Here is an 11,483-nt window from a genome sequence, read left to right as displayed (position 1 = left end):
ACCAGCTGGGGAAACATGGTGAGATCCCCCTCTCTACAAAAACAAAAACAAAAACAAAAAATTAGCCAGGCATGGTGGCACTCACCTGTATCCCAGCTACTCAGGAGGCTGAGGCAGGAGGATCACTTCAGCCTGGGAGGTTGAGGCTGCAATAAGCTGAGATCATGTCACTGCACTCCAGCCTGTGGGTGACAGAGCAAGACCTTGTCTCAGAAAACAAAACAAGAAAACAAAAACACCACACCCACATGTAATAATGGTTGTTGCTTGTAAAAATGTAAAACCTAAAAACTTATTTATTATATATATTTATCCAAATGAACCAAAGCCCTTAAACTTCACCAGGGAAAAGAAAATAAAACATGTTTCTGAAGATCACAGTCTGCCTCATTGTCCTCAAATGCAGTAAACTGCGGGTTATAACGCATTCAGTGAAGCTGCAGTTGGAAGGACAGGTAATCCCCAGGCATGGAAATGCGGTTGGAGTAAGAGAGAAACAGGCACACTTCAGGCCCTAGGTACCTGTGTTCAAAAGACCTGGCTACACGATGCGCCCCAGACCCTGGAGGAGGAATACAGACATGAGACCTGGTGGTAAAGACAACAAAATAATTCAAAGACAGTGTGCCAGGTGTCACACATGTAGGCAGTAACTCTATTGAGGGGCATCTTACATGCCAGCTACTGTTCTGAAGTAGAACAGTGTTACCGCCCTGATGAAGCTTACATTTTAGAGCAGGGAACCTTCAGAAAACATATAAATATGTCCTGTGGTGACGTGTTTGGTGGGTCACAAAAGGCACTGTGCTGCTGGTAGACATGTAAGATGTAGGATGAGGGCGGAGTAAGGATGAGGTGGCCCAGACTGCAGCTGAATCTCCGGTCCACTGCCGACTGACTCACTTTGTAGTGTTTCGCAAGTCTCTTCACCTCACTTTACCCCATCTATAAAATGGGTATACTCAAGAGTAGCTACCTCATAGGGATATCATGAAAATTAAATGAGTTGATATTATGTCAGTGGGCCACAGTTGGCTGATCCCTGGGTAGATTTCTGTTGCAGCAAAGCATTCTCTGAAATGTTATTTAGTTAGGAAGGTTATTAGTGAGTGCTCTTGGGATCCACCCCTGTGGGAGGGAAGGAAAAGAACCAGGATGGGGTGAAGGAGAAGTCGAGCTGTAGTGAAGGCTCAGCAGATGCCTCAGCCAACTTTCTAGGGAGTTCTGAAGATAGTGTGACAGGCAGCCTCTAAGATGGGCCTCAGCAATCCCTGCCACCTGGCATTCAGGCCTTTGTAGAATCTCTGTTTTGAGCCTGGGCCAGAGTTATTGACTTCCTTCTAGTGGACAGAATTCTGCAGAAGTGGTGGGGTGTCGTGGCTTCCACCGTGTACGCCCTCTCTCCCTCTCAGCATTGCTCAGGCCGGGGTTAGCGGACACTGTGCTGTGAAGCAACCCAGCGTAAAGGCTGTGCAGTTTGGGACCGAGCACTGACAACAATCACAAGCTTGACTTTGGAAGAGATCGCCCCTCACCATCCCAGTTGAGCTTGCAAACTACAGTAGCTCAGCCAACATCTTGATTGCAACCTCGAGAGACCTTGACCCAGAAGCACCCAGCTAAGCCCCGTGCAGCTCCCTGACCCATGGAAACTGTAAGGTAATAAATGTTTTTTGTTTTAAGCTTTTAAGTTTTGCAAAAATTTGTTATGCAGCAATGGGTAACTAGGACGGTTTGATGGCTCTTCAGAGCCCTCGCCACGTTGGGGTGAGAGGACTGGGCTTTCTATCTCTGCAGGGATCAATCATTAAATGCAGCTGCCCCAGGAAGGACGCGGTGACAATCTCTGAAGATGGCTGCTGGCCTGGGGCTGTCTCAGCAGCTGGAATAAGACCTTCATTCCTAAAGGGCAATCTGAGCCATGTGTCCTCCACAGCTGCCAACGTTCTGAGGCTCTAGACTGTCCCCTGCCCAAGTTCACCAAGGTTTGTAGACGCCGTTAGAGCCAAGGCTGGCTTGAACGCTCCTATGCTTGGATTACCTGCTTATTCTTTTTCATGTTTGGCCTCTAAGGAGTCCATATTTTTTTCTTCCAGCTCAAGTCCCGGAAAGCAGCAGCGTGTGGGACAGTCGCCCTGGCCGTTGGCCACTGGGCCCCACGGCGCCGTCCGTCCCCGGCCCCGCGCCTCTCTGAGCCTGCGGCCCAGGTTCCCTCCTGGCGGACCCTGGGCCTGGAGCTAGGGGGCGCGGACTTGTAGGAGCGGAGGCGGGTGCGCCCGGGACCCTGGGTTCCGGGCCCTGCGTGCCGTGCTCGCCCAGAGCCAGGAATGCTGGCCTCTGGGTGGGGCCCTGAAGCCATAGAGGAGGTCGCCCCCTGTCACCTCCTGAGGGCGCGCGCCTCGTGAAAGGGGCCCTGACCTGGTAAAGCCAGAGCTCAGGGAGCTCCGCCGTCTCCTGGCACCCAGGTCTCCTCGCCAAGCCTCCGCGGGCCTCCTCCCTGCCCTTCTCCCGGGCCGATCCTACTTTCTTTAAAATGCTTGCCGGGCGCGTTGGCTCATGCCTGTAATCCCAGCACTTTGGGAGGCCGAGGCGGGCGGATCACGACGTTAGGAGATCGAGATCATCCTGGCTAACACGGTGAAACCCCGTCTCCACTAAAAATACAAAAAATTAGCCGGGCGTGGCGGCGTGCGCCTGTAGTCCCAGCTACTGGGGAGGCTGAGGCAGGAGAATGGCATGAACCGGGGAGGCGGAGCTTGCAGTGAGCCAGGATCGCGCCACTGCAGTCCAGCCTGGGCGACAGAGCGAGACTCCGTCTAAAAAATATATATATATATATATATTTGTGGGTGATGCAGGTTCAGGAACCGCTGCGCACCGAGCGCTTCCCGCGCCGCCTAGAGGTGATGGGAACAGCTCCTGAGGAAGGTGTCTCCGCCTTGGCCTGTAGCGCCTCCCAGGCCTCCCGCTCCCTGCCCACAGCGGCTCTGGCCCCGCCGCGCACGCTCACACGAGCATTCACACGCACACTCATCATGCCCACTCACACACACTCATGCTCACACTCATGCTCGCACGCACACATTCACACACTCATGCTCACACACATACACACGTTCACACATGCTCACATACATTCGCTCACATTCATGCTCACATGTACATTCATACACGCTCACACACGCTCACACATACACATTCATGCTCTCATACACATACACACACCCGCTCACTCATGCTCACACATGCACTCTCACATGTGCGCTCACACGTTCACACTCATGCTCACACAATTATCACACACGTACACACATATTCACACTCCTCACACTCATGCTCACGCATCTATGCACTCATGCACGCTCACATGCTCACACTCGTCCACGCCCACACATACATGCTCACACCCGTTCTTACTCATGTTCACACACACACCCACTTACATTTATGCCCACACCCATACACACATATGCACTCATGCTGTCATGCTCACTCCCACACATACATATGCTCACACTCACATGCTCACACACGTGCTCACATGTGCATTCACATTCATGCTCAGACAGCTGCTCACACCACTCACATGTTCACACTGACACATGTACTCATGCTCACTCACACACATACATGCATACGCATACACACACTCGCTCACACACCACTCATGCTCACACACACGCACACTCACACTCACTGGCTGACAGCGCAGTCTCCTCCCAGGCCTCCTTCCCGCTCTCCGCGGTGCTCTTATCACAGTTCAGAAGTCTCAGCCGCTTGACTGCAGCTCAACCCCACAAACCCAGGCTGTTCCCCCCGCCGGGAGCCGCTGCTGGCGCCTCTGAGGGTTCAGCATCGGTAGGTAGGTGCATCCCACCCCCAGGGTATGCCCCGAGGGTTCACCGTGGGTGGGTAGGAGCAGCCCATTCCCAGAGTGCAGCCTCACTCTGTGCGACCTTCACAGGCCAGGGATGCTGCAATTTGGTCTTCTAAGTCCACCCCAGAGGGCATTCTGAGTCTCCCTCTCCGTTGCCCACCCCGGTTTGTCGCCATGTTGGCTCCTTGCCTCTTCTGCACCTCGGCTCTTCCTTTAGGTCCCGGCCCCTCTCGTCACCTCAGGCCCGAAACCTTTGGAAACCTTAGTTCCCCCACAACGTCTTAACAAACTCACCCTCCTCCCCCAAAGGGGAAAACGGGATGGATGAGGGGACAAGAAAACCCTGTCTCATAGCAAGAACTTTTAAATATACTGAATGTGAAGCGGAAACAGCTAGCCTGGGTGAAGACAGGGATTTGTGGTCATACCTTTGGTCTCATTTTTTTTTTTTTTTTTTTTTTTTGAGACGGAGTCTCGCTCTTTCGCCCAGGCCAGAGTACAGTGGCGGGATCTCGGCTCACTGCAAGCTCTGCCTCCCGGGTTCACGCCATTCTCCTGCCTCAGCCTCCTGAGTAGCTGGGACTACAAGCACCCACCACCATGCCCGGCTAATTTTTTGTATTTTTAGTAGAGACGGGGTTTCACCGTGTTAGCCAGGATGGTCTTGATCTCCTGACCTCATGATCCGCCCGCCTCGGCCTCCCAAAGTGCTGGGATTACAGGCGTGAGCCACGTTTTCCTGATAGCACCACCCTAGGCTTATCTCTATGGAGAAACCATTTCTTAACGTTAGCATTCCTTGCCATCCTGAGAGGCTGGGTGGGAGAAACAATGGTGATTACAAACCCACAAGCCCCAGATCCTTCAGAATTAAGAGTTCCGCTTGCATTTTACTCTAAGCAACCAGAGGTCAGGCAACTCTTCAGCAGTGCCTGGAATCCGGTTCATAGGTACATGCTGTCTCTTCCACGTTTCTGCAGAGTTTAGGTATTGCTAAACTCTGCTTCTGTGTAACAGGGACCCCTTTCCTCCTGTTACTGACTGTGTCCCCTCAAAATCCATGTTGAAATCCTACCCGCAAAGTGATGGGGTTAGGAGGAAGCTTTTGGAGGTGGTAAGGTCATGAGGGTGGAGCCCTGCACGGGATTAGTACCCTCATCAAAGGGACCCCAGAGAGCTCCCTCGCCCCTCCTGCCATGTGAAAACACAGCAAAAGGGCTCTCCCTCCCCAAACACTGAATCTGCCAGCACCTTCATCTTGGACTTTCAGCCTCCAGCCCTGTGAGGAACCTTTGTTTCTAAGCCCCCCAGGCTATGACATTCTGTTACAGCAGCCTGGTGGGCTGCAGCACCTCCAGATGCCTCGCTCTTCTTTAGGTTTCCACTGAGAGCCTTCTCAAGGCCAACAGGCTTCCTTTGTCTCTTCAGCATCCTTTGGCAGCACTCCATTTCCAGATACGGATCTCTTTCAGTTATCTTTTTTTTTTTTTTTTTGAGACGGAGTTTGGCTCTTGTTACCCAGGCTGGAGTGCAACGGCACGATCTCAGCTCACTGCAACCTCTGCCTCCCAGGTTCAAGTGATTCTTCTGCCTCAGCCTCCCGAGTAGCTGGGATTACAGGCACCCCACACCACACCCGGCTAATTTTTGTATTTTTAGTAGAGACGGGGTTTCTCCACGTTGGCCATGCTGGTCTTGAACTCCTGACCTCAAGTGATCCACCTGCCTTAGCCCCCAAAGTGCTGGGGCGCCCGACCAGGGATCTTTTTACATAGTCTCCGCAGCATGGCAATTTCAGGGGAGCCAGACTTCGTATATGGTGGCTTTGGCGTCCAAATGTACAAAACCCAGGAGAGTAAGCATCAGAAGTCCCATAGCATCTCTTTGCCATATCACCTTCACAAAGTCCCGCCAGGCTCAAAGGGAGGAGACACAGACTCCACCTCTTGATGGGGATGGCAAGGTTCTGGAAGAGTAGGTGCAACTGTTAGTAATTGCATTGTGGCCGTTTCTTGAAAATACAACATGCAAGACGCCACATTTTACTGCCCCACCCGGCTAGCAGTGGACATGGAGACAGCTTTGTTGTCATGGCTGTGATGTGTCCCCACACTCCAGTGGCTCGCTTTTCCTGTACCAGACACTCCATTATGGCTGCTGCCTTTGGTGGAAGAATTTAGCATGGCTCAGAATTCTGTTGAGCCCAGAATCTTACCAAACCCAGAATCAACATTTTTTTCAGATAAATAGTAAATTATTTTATTATTCCTAGACTATTCACGTAATGTGGGTTAATACACAATGTGGTCTGACCAGTTATTATGTGTAATGAGTGTTAAATGGAGTGTGGAACTTACCCAGATTTTCTGAATTAGCTCTGATAGCTAGAAATAAATTCCGCTTTCTATGTCTTTGCACAGTCATTTGTGTAAAAGAGACCATCCTGTGCCATAATTAAGCACTTCAGGGAAGACTTCTCCCAAATGAGCTGAAAGTTCACAGATGTGAATTACAGATGATTGGCATGAACTAAATGGCATCGGAAAAGGTGAAATTACGGACTTTTTTTTCCTTTTGTCCTGGTTACCTCTGTCCACATCCCCTCTTCTCAGAGCCTGATGTGGCCTGCAGCTGGCAATAGCCTTGTAATCTTGATTGTAAAATGTACAAGCTGGCCAGGCGCAGTGGCTCACACCTATAATCCCAGCATTTTGGGAGGCAGAGGCAGGCAGATTGCTTGAGCTCAGTTCAAGACCAGCCTGGGCAACATGGTGAAACCACACCTCTACAAAAAATACAAAAAAATTAGCCAGGTATGGTGGTATGTGCCTGTAGTCCCAGCTACTCGGGAGGCTGAGCTGCAAGGATCACCTGAGCCAGGGAGGTCGAGGCTGCAGTGAGCCATGATCACACCATTGCATTCCAGCCTGGGCAGCACAGCAAGACTCTGTCTCAAAAGAAGAAGAATAGGACACAGAAGAAACTTGGGTTTGGGTTGCAAAAGGGGTGAGAAGAGGTTTTGGAGATACAAAAGGAGTAAATATTGTTTCCTGAAGAGGATTCTTCCAGCCAGTTTCTGAAGAGAAAATCCGAACATCTGGGCCTCTGAGCAAGATCCCTTGACCTGAGACTGAGCAAATGAAGACATGGGGAAAGAAGAGACTGGCATTTTAATGTATCTGGGTTTATAATCCCACCTACGGGCATCAACTGGCGTTTGCTGCATGAGCCACCCTAAATCTCAGTGACAACAATCAACATTCCTCATGGTCTGCAGTTGGGCTGGGAGTTGGATGATCCAGGCTGGGCTCAGTAATGGTCTGCGGGCCACCTGGTCTAGCCTAGGCCTGTCCAGAGCAGCTTGGTTCTGTGTTTCTCTCACCATTTTCCCACGACCAGTGAGGTGACCCAGCCCATTCTTCTCATAGCGAGGGCAGAGACACAGAGGAAAGCGAGTCCAACTGCGAAAGCCTGTTTCAAACCTGGGCTTGTGTCCTCTCTGTGAACCTCTCATTGGCCAAAGCAAGACATGAGGCAAAGAACATGGATGCAGGAAGGGGTGGGGAATTGGGGTCATTTATACTACCTACCACGATCTGTGCCCACTGCCCCCATTATTCATGTAAAATTTGCTCACCCCCATCTAAGGACCCCCTTCCTGATGGCCTCAAGCAAGAAGTCTAGCATCTTGTGAGCCACATCAGGTCCTAATATGGCTTTTACTGGTATAGAAGCTTATGAACTTTTTGAAAAGACAAGTTATTATCTACTTAGACCCAACATACAGTGACGAGACAGGCACAGGATAAGGCCCATTGGTAAGGGAACAATGAAGGGGTGACATAGCAGTCACATAGCCATTTTGAAACTCGGTGGAGTAAACATTGCCAGGTCCTCTACTTTAAAGCTAGAGAATGCAAGGCTTTGGTTCTGCAACCTAGAAATGGCTCAGCAGCACAGGAGTTGGCAAACATTTTCTGTAAAGATCTAAACAGTAAATATTTTAGGCTTTGTGGGCCACATACAGTCCCTATCACATATTCCTATTTCTGTATTCTTTTTTAAAGATATCAAAGTCTTTCTTAGTTCAGGAGCTGCAGTTTGCCATTGGTCCCCACACACTAGCCTGCACTGACACATCCTTCTTTCTCCGTCACACTTCTGAAAAGGGCATTTTAAAATGCGCCACTTTGGGCTACTGAGGCTGCTTTCTGCCGGTGGAAAGATTGGGAGTCTAGAAGTCCTTTGACACTTTGAACAGTCTCTTGGATAAGCTAGAGCATTTTTGCTAATGTGTTCACCTCGAAACTTTTGTGGGTTTCCATGTATTTTATTCCATTCCACTCATACCAAGAGACAATTCTTTTTGAGGTGTGTTTAGCTCTCTAGACTTAATTACTGCTGTGTTTGTCACATTGGCTGCAGTGAGATCGTGACATTAGGATTCCTGGGAGCCTGCGCTGGGCGGAATTTAAGTTGGCTCCTCCATGATCTTCATTCTCTGGGTGAAAACCGTCGGTCAGCCCACGCCCAGGATTGTTGGTCAGTGCTGAAGGTCCTGAGGCTGTTTTTAGCATAGTCTAAAACTTAAGCAAAGCAGTAATTATAATTGAGCAAGCAAAATTGTTCTTTAACATGGAATCAATGCTGTTACACAACCACATGAGCACTATTTTAGTCCGTTCAGGCTGCTCTAACAAAATACCAGAAACTGGGTGTCTTCTAAACAACAGAAATGTATTTTCTGAGTTCTGAAGGCTGAGCAGTACAAGATTACGGTGCCAGCAGGTTTAGTGCCTGGTGAGGCCCCACTTCCGGTTCATAGAAGTCCATCTTTTTGCTGTAACCTCCCATGGCAGAAGGGGTAAGGCGGCCCTGTGGAGTTGTTTTATGAGGGTGCTAATCCCATTCATGAAAGCTAAGCCTTCATGACCACATCACCTCCCAAAGACCCCACCTCCTAATATCATTACACTGGGGATTGCTTTGCAACATATGAATTTTGGGGGGACTCACATATTTTGACCATGGCAAGCCCCTTAAAAGCAGAGTTTTCTCCAGCTGGGAGCAGAAGGGGATGACAGAGAGGCTGGAAGGATAAGAAGGATCTGACATGCTCTTACTGGCTTTGAAGATGGAGAGGGCCACATTTAAGGACCACAGAGTGACCTGTAGGAGCTGAGAGTGACCCCTGGCCATCAAGCGTGGAGGGTCCCCTTAACTTTCTGCTAGAGGTACACAGTGAATAAGCCTAGACACAATGACATGCAGTGGGTGCTTAATAAAGATCTCTTGGGAAATGAGCATTAAAGCAACATTTATTGGGCTCCTGCTGTATGCCAAGCCCATTTCGAGCTGTGAGGAAACAGATGACTAAACTAAGTACCTGCCCCTAGGGCCTGTTTTCTCGCAGAGGCTTTTATATAGTCCAGTGAAGAAAGAAATCTTCCAGAATGATTCCTAACAGCATATTCAGAGCCTGGCAGGGCTGAGGAAACAGTGGTGAATCAGACCCATCTTGGCCTTGGGTGCCCACAGTGGGTAAAGCCAGACTCCGACTTACAGCCAAAGCCCCAGGCAGAGTGAAGCTTTTACCCTTAGGAAAAAAGTAGGGGGAGGCTGGGTCACAGCAGTCAGCATCAGCACCGAAGCCGCAGCTCTGTGTTCCAGGAGCATCTGCCCGAGGCAAGAGGGAGCGGAGGCCCTGGCTGGGGGCAAATCCCGACACTGTGAGCACCTGGCTTCTCGGAGCCTGGAATATTCTAACGGGACCACTGAATTCCGTTATTATTTCTATTTATTTAGAGACAGGGTCTCGCTCTGTCACTGGGCTGGGGTGCAGTGGCGCAATCAGACGTTCAGAGCTCACCACAGTCTCGACCTACTGGGCTCAAGCAATCTTCCCGGCTCAACCTCTCAAGTAGCTGGGACTACGGGCGCGCGCCACCATGCCCAGCTAATTTCTTGTGTTTTCTTATAGGGTTTTTTCCCTTATTGCCCAGGCTGGTGTGGAACTCCTGAGCTCAAGCGATCCTCTCACCTCAGCCTCCCAAAGTGCTGGGATTATAGGCGTGAGCCACGCGCCCGGCCTGGGTGTTTATGATTTAGAATGTTGGTGAGAGGTGACAGCGTGCTGGCAGTCCTCACAGCCCTCGCTGGCTCTCGGTGTCTCCTCTGCCTGGGCTCCCACTTTGGCAGCACTTGAGGAGCCCTTCAGCCCACCGCTGCACTGTGGGAGCCCCTTTCTGGGCTGGCCAAGGCCAGAGCCGGCTCTCAGCTTTCAGGGAGGTGTGGAGGGAGAGGCGCGAGTGGGCACGGGGGTTGCACACGGCGCTTGCGGGCCAGCTGGAGTTCAGGGTGGGCGTGGGCTTGGCGGGCCCCGCACTCGGAGCAGCCGGCCAGCCCTGCCAGCCCTGGGCAATGAGGGGCTTAGCACACAGGCCAGCGGCTGCGGAGGGTGTACTGGGTCCCCCACCAGTGCCAGCCCACCAGCGCTGTGCTCCATTTCTCACCGGGCCTTAGCTGCCTTCCCCCCGGGCAGGGCTTGGGACCTGCAGCTCGCCATGCCTGAGCCTCCCACCCCCTCCATGGGCTCCTGTGTGGCCCGAGCCCCCCCGATGAGCGCCGCCCCCTGCTCCATGGTGCCCAGTCCCATCGACCACCCAAGGGCTGAGGAGTGCGGGCACACGGCACCGGACTGGCAGGCAGCTCCACCTGCAGCCCCAGTGCGGGATCCACTGGGTGAAGCCAGCTGGGCTCCTGAGTCTGGTGGGGACGTGGAGAACCTTTATGTCTAGCTCAGGGATTGTAAATACACCAATCGGCACTCTGTCTCCAGCTCAAGGTTTGTAAACACACCAATCAGCACCCTGTGTCTAGCTCAGGGTTTGTGAATGCACCAATCGACACTCTGTATCTACCTACTCTGGTGGGGCCTTGGAGAACCTTTGTGTCCACACTCTGTATCTAGCTAATCTAGTGGGGACGTGAAGAACCTTTGTGTCTAACTCAGGGATTGTAAATGCACCAATGAGCGCCCTGTCAAAACAGACCACTCTGCTCTACCAATCAGCAGGATGTGGGCGGGGCCAGATAAGAGAATAAAAGCAGGCTGCCCAAACCAGTGGTGGCAACCCACTGTGGTCCCCTTCCACACTGTGAAAGCTTTGTTCTTTTGCTCTTTGCAATAAACCCTGCTGCTGCTCCCTCTGGGTCCACACTGCCTTTATGAGCCGTAAAAGGTCTGCAGTTTCACTCCTGAGCCAGGGAGACCATGAACCCACCAGAAGGAAGAAACTCCGAACACATCCGAACATCAGAAGGAACGAACTCCAGACGCGCCACCTTAAGAGCTGTAACACTCACCGCGAGGGTCCGTGGCTTCATTCTTGAAGTCAGTGAGACCAAGAACCCACTAATTCTGGACACATTGGGAACTTAGAGCAGCGCTTGAGACATGGTTATCAGCGTCAGATATTTCCTTAAACTAGCGTGAAGTCGACTTTAACCTTCCAGCAGCGTGAGGGCCCTGGCCCTAGAATCAACGCCCAGGGAGCTGCGGGGCTAGAGCGGGCGGGGACGTGGGGTGCGCATGCCTGCGGGCGGT

General features: G+C 51.6%; 1 long non-coding RNA gene across 1 annotated transcript; it reads right to left on the bottom strand.

The window, feature by feature from the left end:
- Positions 1-8,191: 8,191 nt before the first annotated feature.
- On the bottom strand, positions 8,192-11,449 carry LOC129464801 (uncharacterized). The gene is made up of 2 exons (XR_008651753.2): positions 11,243-11,449; positions 8,192-8,463 (listed from the first exon to the last, which is right to left on the bottom strand). It is a non-coding gene; the product is annotated as an uncharacterized lncRNA (long non-coding RNA).
- Positions 11,450-11,483: the final 34 nt, after the last annotated feature.

The sequence above is a fragment of the Symphalangus syndactylus genome, chromosome 16, assembly GCF_028878055.3.
Source record: "Symphalangus syndactylus isolate Jambi chromosome 16, NHGRI_mSymSyn1-v2.1_pri, whole genome shotgun sequence".
Taxonomy (NCBI): Eukaryota; Metazoa; Chordata; class Mammalia; order Primates; family Hylobatidae; genus Symphalangus; species Symphalangus syndactylus.
Note: the sequence above shows the minus strand (reverse complement) of the source record. Positions and strands in the feature narration are given on the sequence as shown.